General features: G+C 37.0%; 1 pseudogene; it reads left to right on the forward strand.

Moving 5' to 3' along the window:
• The first annotated feature begins 905 nt into the window (after positions 1-905).
• Positions 906-2,290, forward strand: LOC121754704 (annotated as a pseudogene).
• The last annotated feature ends 8,518 nt before the right edge of the window (positions 2,291-10,808 follow it).

The raw sequence follows: 10,808 nt of genomic DNA on the forward strand, positions 1-10,808 counted from the left end.
TTTATGAAGCTGATTCCTTGGATAATGTTATGAATCGGAGGACAATTCATGAGAGTAAGTTCTTAGGTTGGATAGAGGCAAATAAGATTTATTCTAAAGGAAGAAATTTGACATGGTGAATTTTCGAGCAAGTTTGTGTGGAAGAAAGATCACTGGCAACCTAGAAAGCAACGCTATTCGATTGGGAAGTTGTTTTATGTTGCCCCTGGTTCTGGTGATATGTATTACTTGAGATGTCTGTTGAATGTCGTTAAGGGAGCTACATGCTTTGAAGATTTTAGATTTGTTAATGGTGTTCAGTATGATACATTTTGAGATGCATGCTTCGCTTTGGGATTGTTGGATGATGATAAGGAGTATATTGATGGAATTGTTGAGGCTTCGTTTTGGTCCTCTGCCTATTCACTAAGATTGCTATTTGTAAGTATGTTGTCATCAGAATCTGTTTCTCGACCGGGTATGGTTTGGAAAAAGTGTTGGAAACATTTATCCGATGATGATGTTTATAACCAAAGAAAATTAAGGAATCAACCGGGTAATGTTTATTTGAAATCATATTTTTGTATTTATTAAATTTATTAAATATTTTTATGTCGCCCTAATTATATTCTTATTTTTATTACTCCAGGTTTGGTGTTGAATGATGAAGAAATTAAGAATTATGTGTTGGCTAATATTGAGAAATAGTTAAAGAATGTTGGTAAAAGTTTGCGAGATTACCATGGTATGCCGTATCCAGAATCCCGGTATTTTGAAACTATGAAAATACATTGGTCAGCGATGAGTTGTGTTATGATCGTGAAGCTTTAGGGAGAGAACACTTGGAATATATTTCGAAGTTCACGGATGAACAACGTAATGTTCATGATACAACAATGTCGTCTGTCAATTCAAGTAAATGAAGAATGTTTTTTGTTTATGGTTATGGAGGTACTGGTAAAACATTCATATGGAAGTCTTTGTGAACAAGAATTCGTTCAAAGGGAAGTATTGTGTTAAACGTGGCGTCTAGTGGCATTGCCTCTTTATTGTTACTTGGAGGTAGAACTGCTCACTCACGTTTTAAGATTCCTATCAGTGTTAATGAAGATTCTGTGTATGCAACATAAAACAAGGGACGGATCTTGCCGAGCTTATCATAAGGTTGAAGCTTATCATATGGGATGAAGCACCGATGATTCATAAACATTGCATAGAAGCCATGGATAGGACTTTTAGAGATATTCTTCGCGTGTGTAGTGAGTCCAGTATGGGCAAACCTTTTGGTGGAAAAATTGTAGTCTTTGGTTGTGACTTTAGACAAATTTTACCTGTTATTCCTAAAGGGAGTCGACATAATGTTGTCAATACCACCAATAATTCCTCATATCTTTGGAGTAGTTGTACAGTATTGAGGTTGACCAAAAACATGCGACTTTTGAGTGTTGAAGATCCTGTTGAAGCTTCTAAGTGGAAGGAATTTTCTTCTTGGGTGGCTTCTGTAGGTGATGAGTTGTTGGAGATCCGAATGACGGTGAAATTGTTATTGAGCTTTCGTCTCACGTTGTACTGTCTAATGATGGAGATCCTCTTAAAACCATTGTTGAGAAGATTTATTATTCTTATATGGATCCTGAGGAGTTGAGCAATTGTTTGCATGACCGTGCTATACTTGCTCCCACGCTTGATGTTGTTGATGCGGTTAACCAGTTCATGATTTCAATGGATCGGTCTAAAGGTCGAGTGTATTTGAGCTCTGATAGCATTTCAAATTCTGATTCCACTTCGAATGGTTCTGCTGACATACATTCAGTCGAATTTTTGAATAATTTGAAGTGTTCAGGTACACCTAATCATGAATTGATGTTGAAAGTTGGAACTCCTGTGATGTTGTTGAGAAACATAGATCATTCTAATGGTTTGTGTAATGGCACCAGATTAATAATTACCCGACTAGGTGATTATGTTTTGGAAGCTCTTGTCATGGGGGGCATAGTATTGGTCATAAGGTTTTGATTCTGTGAATGTCCTTGATACCGTCTGATCCAAGGCTACCATTCAGATTCCAACGATGCCAATTGCCATTGGCTGTGTCATATGCAATGACCATTAATAAAAGTCAAGGCCAATCTCTTTCACATGTTGGATATTTTTGAAAAAATCGGTCTTTAGTCATGGACAACTTTATGTTGCTATTTCTAGAGTTACAAGTCGTGAAGGTTTGAAGATTTTAGTTTGTGGGGATGAGAATGATAGTAGAAGTGATTCAACTCTTAATGTTGTCTACAAAGAAGTCTTTCAAAATGTATGAATTACTTATGTTAGAGAGATGTTTGTAACGATTTTTTTGAGAAGTTTGTTTGAAATCTATGTTTTGTTCGAAGGAATAATGAATTATTTATTTTTTCAAACAGTTTTATTTATTTTGTGTGTATATACTATTCTATTTTTATTTCTATTTCTTTCTCTCATCTCCTTTCATTATAGTATATTTCATGATTGAAGCATGTAGAAGTAGCAGTATTTTGTTTAAGTCTTCATAATCTTATCAATACAATGCTTACGTTCGAAGTTTATAATCTTCATTTGCAATAATTTTTACATTATGTTTATATATTTTTTATATTCATTTAATTCGTAATAAATATATTTTCTTATTTTTTGAAAATCATTTGGCCCGTGCATAGTTAATAAGAATAATATAGTGTGTATGTATACTTAATAAGAATAATATCGTTTGTATATATACTTAATAGAAGTGGGCCGGTTCTGGGCCGGGCATGTGAATGTTTTGGGACGGGCTAGAGGGCACGACTACATTTATTTCATATACAAATATAAATGGTAACCGTTGATGTTAACACAAACATCAGGTAGTATAGCTCATACTCAAAAAGAGCAATGTCAATTGAAAAGCTTTTATTTTTCAATGTTCTTGCCACCTTGGATTTCACAAAGCAGCATGTACGTCATTATTGTAATACCCCGACTTTTTCTACCTTTTATTTGATCTCCAAAACGTTGTTTACGTAGCTGAAAATTTGGCCTTCAATTATTTTCGATGATTAATAGAATGGGCTAAAGCCGTTAATAGAAATCGGGCCATGATCGTTTCCATTCTTTTTATCAAGCCAATTCTTTCTTGAGGGAGCCCAATTATTAAGAGCCCAAGTGAGCCTCATTGTTTTTGCAATAGCACAAAATCAGCCACTCCCTTTCTGTTGAGGAATTTTTGGCCATGATCTGTAACCACCGGAAGATAGGAACAGTTCACCGTGTACTCTGCTGAAAGAGCACAATCGCCCAAATTCATCGCATAAAAATGTTGATGGAACTCCCGCGCTTAACCAATTCTCTCAGATCACCCTTCGATGCCGATCAAGCGTATCTCAATAGTAAATCCTTCCTCCAAAACCTCAATCGCACTAGCTCTACAACTGCGTCTGGAGAGTCGAAACTGGGGCGCAAGATCATTTATAGGTGGGATGAAGCTTCTTTTGAGGTGCGGCAATTGTACAAGCAATTTGTGGTGGCTGTGGTTGAGTTGATGGGTGGTGAAGTGGTGTCTGAGGAGTTCCAAGAAGTTGCAATAAAGGCGTATAGGCTTTTCAGTGGGACTTCTGAATCCGAAGAGGATATAAGGGACATAATAAGTTTGTCAAACAAGTTAAGAGTTGCAAAAACTTGTTGGTCATATTGTGTTGGACGCAAACATACTGAAAGTTGCATCACTGGTGGAGAGCCTTTCTTCTTTGTAGAACAAGGAACATGGATTTGACTATTTACCTGAACTGACGAGTGAAGGCAGTGAGGATGTGGAATTTGGAGCAGATCTTGCATTCCAACCTCCAGCTCGCTTTCTAGTGGATATTTCAATAGAGAATGGAGAAGAATTTTGGAGGAAACTGACGTCAACGGCGAGTCCTTTGAGTTGTGGATGCGACGGAGGAAAGCAACTCCAGCAGCGGTGCCGGCTGGACTCGGAGTAGTAGCAGCGGTGGCGGTGACTCGGCAATAACAGCGGCGGCGGCTCAAACCGGCGATGGCGCTGAAGCCGCTGTGATTGGACGGAGGCGATCGAATTGAGGGGATGTGCGGAGAGTGAACCGGAGAAGGAGGGAGAGAAGGGAGTTTGATTGTGGGAAAGAGAAGTACGAGAGGTGGAATTGTTAGATTCGATCTGCGAGGATTTGTGGAGTTCTGACCGTGAAAAGAGAGAGTTTTGGGAGAGGAGAAGTTTCGGTTCATTCCCATCAGAAGTGCTCTGGAAGAGCCGATGGAGTTGAGATTAGTTCACGCAAAAAGGCCATATGAGATTAAAAAGGTTGCTAAAACAGAGGAGGAGCGTAGGAAAGAAGTTGAGGTGAGGGTGGCTGCAGCACGGCTTATGCAGCAGCAGTCAGAGTCTCCTCATTTGGGAAACGGTGGTGGAGTGCAGCGGCGCTGCCACGAAGCAGATGGAAGTCATGCACCGGCGACGGTGACGGCGCTGCAGTGCTTGGATAGGTCTCCAAAAAAGAGGCAAAATAAACGATGGGGAGATAAGAAACTAAATGTTGAGAAGGAAGACACCGGCAACACTTTGACGGCAGCAACGAATGGTGGATCAGCGGCTAAGACGAGCAGCAACGGTGCTGTGATGGAGATGGTGAGGAGAAAGGCCAGGGCAGCGACGTGAAACACCTAGAGGACAGCGAAGTGACGAACTCGCTGCTATGATTACCACGGTGCTGAAATCAGTGAATAAGAGAGATTATGAATTTTGCTCCCATTTTGGGATTCCACGTAAGTTGAAGTATTGGGCTTTGTTTTATTTTAATGTTGGGACAAATGATTAATTTTAAGAATATAGCCCACTGTTTTGATAAGGAGATGGATTGGAATGTTTGGACCAAATTAATTGAATGGAAGATTGGGCCGGAGTCCATTAAATCAACGGGTGACTTCACGCACGCTTTTCAAGAATGGAATGGAACACAAGTTAAGGCTTTAAACGAACGAGGTGGACTTTCTTTTTAAATAAGGACTATGTCCTAAGTATATTTATTTTTGCGAAATATGTTTGTCATGCCATATTTTTTTTTGTGTTGCTATGAGACCTATCTGAAGTGGCTTTTGCCATGTATGGTTAATCGAATTCGGGTCTGACTAGGGAGCGAGTCCCTACTCAGGCTAGTGTACACCCCGTAGATCGTGCGCTATCTCTTTGAGTTGGCCGGTCTAGTGGCTTGGAATGTGGCCACATTCCTCGTCATGTATGTTCAGATATGGTATGGTGATGTTGATGATGTTGAGGTTGATGATGATGATGTTGGTGAAATGTTTTAGTGACTCGGGGCTCTTTCAAAGTTAAAACCCCGAGGTCACTCGTTAATGGCATGATAAATATTTTTATTGAAAATGTTTTCGGCATGAGTCCACTGAGTGCATCAAGTACTCAGCCCTGCATTTCTTTTTAAAAATTTGCAGGTTGAGCTGTGACGAGCGCGGTGGGTGTTGAGCAGAGCTGGTGAAGATTTGTGTTTGCTTTTAATATTTCGAATATATTGTGTCTTCATACATAATATTATTCTTCTCTCAAAATGCTTCCGCTAAATATTGTTTCTTTTGAGTTCGTGTATTGTTGAGATATTTTCATTTGGAGTTGTTGATTGTTGAAATGATACTCTGATTTTATTCGAGCTATTCCCATTTGTTTCGGGCTATGGTCGAGTTGTGTTGTTTTCCCTTTCTTTCCCGCTTCTTTAATCCTCCCCTACTCGCGATCAACCGTGTTTTCTATCATTAGAAAATGCGGGCGTGACAATTATTCTAATTAAGCATATATATATACATATACTGATTGATCATTTACTAATTTGGATGAGAAATGGTTTGGTTTTCAATGTCCATTGGTTGTGTCATATGCAATGACCAGTAACAAAAGTCAAGGCCAAACACATTCACATTTTGGATTATTTTTGAAAAAACTGGTTTTTAGTCTTGGACAACTTTATGTTGCTATATCTAAAGTCACAAATCGTGAAGGTTGGAAGAATTTTGTTTTTGGGGATGAGAATGATAGTAAAAGTGATTAAACTCTTAATGTTGTCTACAAAGAAGTCTTTCAAAATGTATGAATTACTGGTGTTTGAGAGATGTTTGTAACGATTTTTTTGAGAAGTTGTTTGAAAGCTATGTTTTGTTCAAAGGAATAATGAATTCTTTATTTTTTCAAACTTTTTTATTTATTTTGTGTGTACATCCTATTCTATTTCTATTTCTTTCCCTCATCTTATTTCATTGCAGTATATTAAATGATTGAAGCATGTAGAAGTAGCAATATTTTCTTTTAAGTCTTTATAATCTTATCAATACAATGCTTACCTTCGAAGTTTATAATCTTTATTTGCAATAATTTTTACATTATGTTTATATATTTTTTATTTTCGTTTTATTCGTAATAAATATATTTTTTTATTTTTTGAAAATCATTTGGCCCGTGCATAGTTAATAAGAATAATATAGTTTGTATATATACATAATAAGAATAATATGCTTTGTATATATACTTAATAGAAGTGGGCCGGTTCTGTGCTGGGAGGGGCCAGGCCGGTTCTGGGCCTGGCTAGAGGCCACGGCTACATTTATTTCATATACAAATATAAATGGTAACTGTTAATGTTAACACAAACATCAGGTAGTATAGCTCATACTCAAAAAGATCAATGTCAATTGAAAAACCTTCATTTTTCAATGTTCTTGCCACCTTGGATTTCACAAAGCAGCTGGTATGTCATTATCCTAATTAAGCCTATATATACATATACCAATTGATCAGTTGCTAATTTGGATTAGAAATGGTTTGGATGCAGCGATTGTTTATAATGATATGAATAATTGTATAAATCGTATGCTAAATATTAGAAATTATAATTATATAAATCATATGCTAAATATGAAATGGTTCATTTGTTTTGTTGATCGAATTTATAATGAACTATTTACTTTTTCAAATCATTTTATTTATTTACTTTGGTATTTAGTATTTCTTAATCATTTGTTTGTATATCGTATTCTATTTCTATTTTTTCCCTCATGTCCTTTCATTACAATGGATTGATAAATTGATAGATGTAGAAGTAGAAGTATGTTTTTTAAATATTTATAATCTTCTGAATACAAAATTTAAATAGTTTCTATTCTTGAATGTTTTAAATAGATGTAGAAGTAGAAGTATGTTTTTTAAATCTTTATAATCTTCTGAATACAAAATTTAAATAGTTTCTATTCTTGATTTGCAATAATTTTTACATATTTTCTATATATTTTTTTAATTAATTCAATTTCTTTTAAATATATTTTTTTATTTTTTGAAAATCATTTGGCCCGTGCATAGAGCACGGATGATAACACTAGTTATACAAAAATAATAGTTCAAGTTACTTGGTTAAAAAATAGATCTCTCCTATTATGAACTTCAATAAAAAGCTATTGTTTTATATAAACAGTGAACTAGTAGTAATAAAATAAAGATTTGTACAATTCACTTCGACCGATATTATGAGATGTTTTGAGTACTTAGATGTTGGAATCGTGCTTGGTCAAACGACTTTGACTAATAATAAATATTATAAGACATTTAATTTTGTACAATTAAATGCAATAGCATCGATCTACGTTCCGATTAGATGACCGTAGTATATTCATTTTCTCAAATCCGATTCCCGGTGAGTGAGAAATAATATATTAAAGTTGGTCACAATAAAGCTAAAAATGAGGTATGAGAAAAACTAAGGGAGTAATTAATTAAGTATTAATTATCCCACATCGGGGATGATAAACTTCTTTGATGAAGTATTTAATAAGGTGAATTATTATGTGTAATAATTATCGTGGAATAAGAATGGTAATAGAGCCCACACGCGCGCGCCGCCGCCACCCACCCGCGAGCCGCGCACTGTGTCCCGTGCGCCGGGCGCCGGGGGCCTTGTGCCTTGTGCCTTGGGCTGTTCTTTGGAGCTGGTCGTTGAGCGTGGTTCAAGCCCCTCTTATTCTTTTTAGACCACCTCAAACTCCACGCTATCCCCGACGAACCCCGACTCATGGTGGTCCTGGTCCACGTCATGTCCCCGCTGGACCCCGACGCATAACGGGAGACAAAAGGTCCCCGCTGGACCCCGACGCATAATGGGAGACAAAAGGTCCCCGATGGACCCTGACGGTCCATGTTGTATCCCGTCGTGTAGTGTGTCCAGATGCGTCGTGTCTCTTCAGCTCCCAATGGCTAGTGCACCAGTCAGTAACCCCCAGCGGTTACAGTCAAGCCATCATGGCACACATAATGACTATTGACTCCATCAATGCTCAAAGGGTGGACTTGGCCTATAAATAGGCAGTCACTCCATGCATTGCATACGATTGAACACACAACAAACTCATATCATTTGCATAGCTCTCTCCCTCTTTGCATAGTCTTCCCGTCGAAGCTCTGTCCCCGCTTTACTCCCGTTCGCCGGAGCTCTGCTGCTAGCGGTGCTGCTACTTCAGAGACGAAGCCGTTTTATCTTTGGGGACGACACGCCAAACCGTGAGCACTACCGGGGCGTATCTCGTCTTGCGGAAAGAGGACTCCTCGACTCGGCTTACATCTTTACGGTTTATTGTTTCGAATTCTTTTTTGTAATTTCAATTCAGTTTATTCCCGTTAATTTCTCCATTCTTCACTGAGTTGTATTACGTCCGGTTAGTGTATCTTTGTATCACAGCTATCTAAAACCAACACTTAGAATGATATTTTATTACAACTTAAGTACCTATAATCATATTATGTCATAACTTAAGCACATATGATTCAATAATAAAAAAAAACTAACATGCTTGAGTTACATAAACGTAATAGAGAGTGAAAAAATGGCATAAAAACCAGAAATAGTGAAAAACATTACCCCCAAATTTAGATCTCTCTATAAATATTTTTTGAACTCAGGTATCTGAGATGTTCAAAGTGGAGTGTCAAATCCATGTGTTCATCGGGGACCTTTTGTCTCCCGTTATGCGTCGGGGTCCAGCGGGGACATGACGTGGACCAGGACCACCATGAGTCGGGGTCCGTCGGGGATAGCGTGGAGTTTGAGGTGGTCTAAAAAGAACAAGCGGGGCTTGAACCACGCTCAACGACCAGCTCTAAAGAGCAGCCCAAAGACCAATTGCCAAGGCACAAGGCACAAGGCACACGGCGCCCGGTGCACGGGGCACGAGTCACGATGCGCGGTGCGCGGCTCGCGGGCGGGCGGCGGCGCGCGCGCGTGTGAGCTCTGTCACCCATCTTATTCCACGATAATTATTACACATAATAATTCATCTTATTAAATACTTCATCAAAGAAGTTTATCATCCCCGATGTGGGATAATTAACACTCAGTTAATTAATCCCTTAGTTTTTCTCATAGCTCATTTCTAGCTTTATTGTGACCAACTTTAATATATTATTTCTCACTCACCGGGAATCAGATTTGAAAAAATGAAATACTACGGTCATCTACTCGGAACGTAGATCGACGCTATTGCATTTAATTTCACAAAATTAAATGTCTTGTAACATTTATTATTAGTCAAAGTCGTTTGACCAAACACGATTCCAACATTATATACAAAAGTTACTTTATATAAAATTATACAAAAAAATTTACTTCATTGAATGTAAAACTAGAAATGTCAATCGGGCCAACTTGCTTGGATTGTCAAACTATTTGGGTGCGGACTATTCTGGTAGTGAATTGTTAGTAACTCACTTTTATATAAAAGTTACTTGAGTATAAAATTATACAAAAAAATTTTTACTTTATTGAATATAAAACTAGGAACGTCAATCGGGCCAACTTGCTTGGATTGTTAGACTATTTGGGTATGGACTATTCTGGTAGTGAATTGTTAGGATTTAATGATTTTCAGCCCTAATCCTAATCCTTCGGGTCTTAGGGTAACTCATTGGGCTAATCACATGTTCCACAAAAGAGAATTGAATATTTAAATTAAAGGAGAAAAAATGGTTGAATGTATTAATTGGAGAGAGAAAATGATCAAAAATAAAAATGTCTTATTTTCGTTGAGATAAACTAAAAAGATAAATATGTCATTTTAATTAGGATTGAAGCAGTAGTTTTCTAAAACGAACGGAATATAATGATAGTAATATCAAGTATCCATTCACCAGATAATAGACAAGTCTTTAATTATTCATCCCCTTTCTATTTATATTAGTAATAGTAATATCAAGTATCCATTCACCAGATTACAAACAAGTCTTAAATTATTCATCCCCTTTCTATTTATATTGCATAGTTAAATATATATTCATGCAATCCATCCATCTAGACCCCCCTAAAAGTAGAACAATTGTGTCATTAAACGGACAGCTGACTTATACTATTATTATTATTATTATTATTATTATTATTATTATTATTATTATTATTATTATTATTATTATTATTATTATTATTATTATTATTATTATTATTATTATTATTATTATCATCATCATCATCATCATCATCATCATCAATCGCTGGTCAATAGGGTTGTTAATTCTCCTCATTCTAATTTAATTATCACGAGGATGAATGCATGTACTACACTATATATTTATGATTTATGTAACTCCACTTAATTTGGGAAATAAAATTGAAAGGAATTGTAGTCGCAGAGGAAGGGGGTAGTTTCGTCTTTCCAGTGCGCCAAAATCCTGTCTGAGCTGGACATGCTTTTAGAGTATGGCTGCTAAAGAACTTAAATTCCATTTATACCCTTTTCGATTGCAAGAAAACCCTGACATCCCCATTTCTGAT

Source organism: Salvia splendens, chromosome 11 (genome assembly GCF_004379255.2).
Source record: "Salvia splendens isolate huo1 chromosome 11, SspV2, whole genome shotgun sequence".
Taxonomy (NCBI): Eukaryota; Viridiplantae; Streptophyta; class Magnoliopsida; order Lamiales; family Lamiaceae; genus Salvia; species Salvia splendens.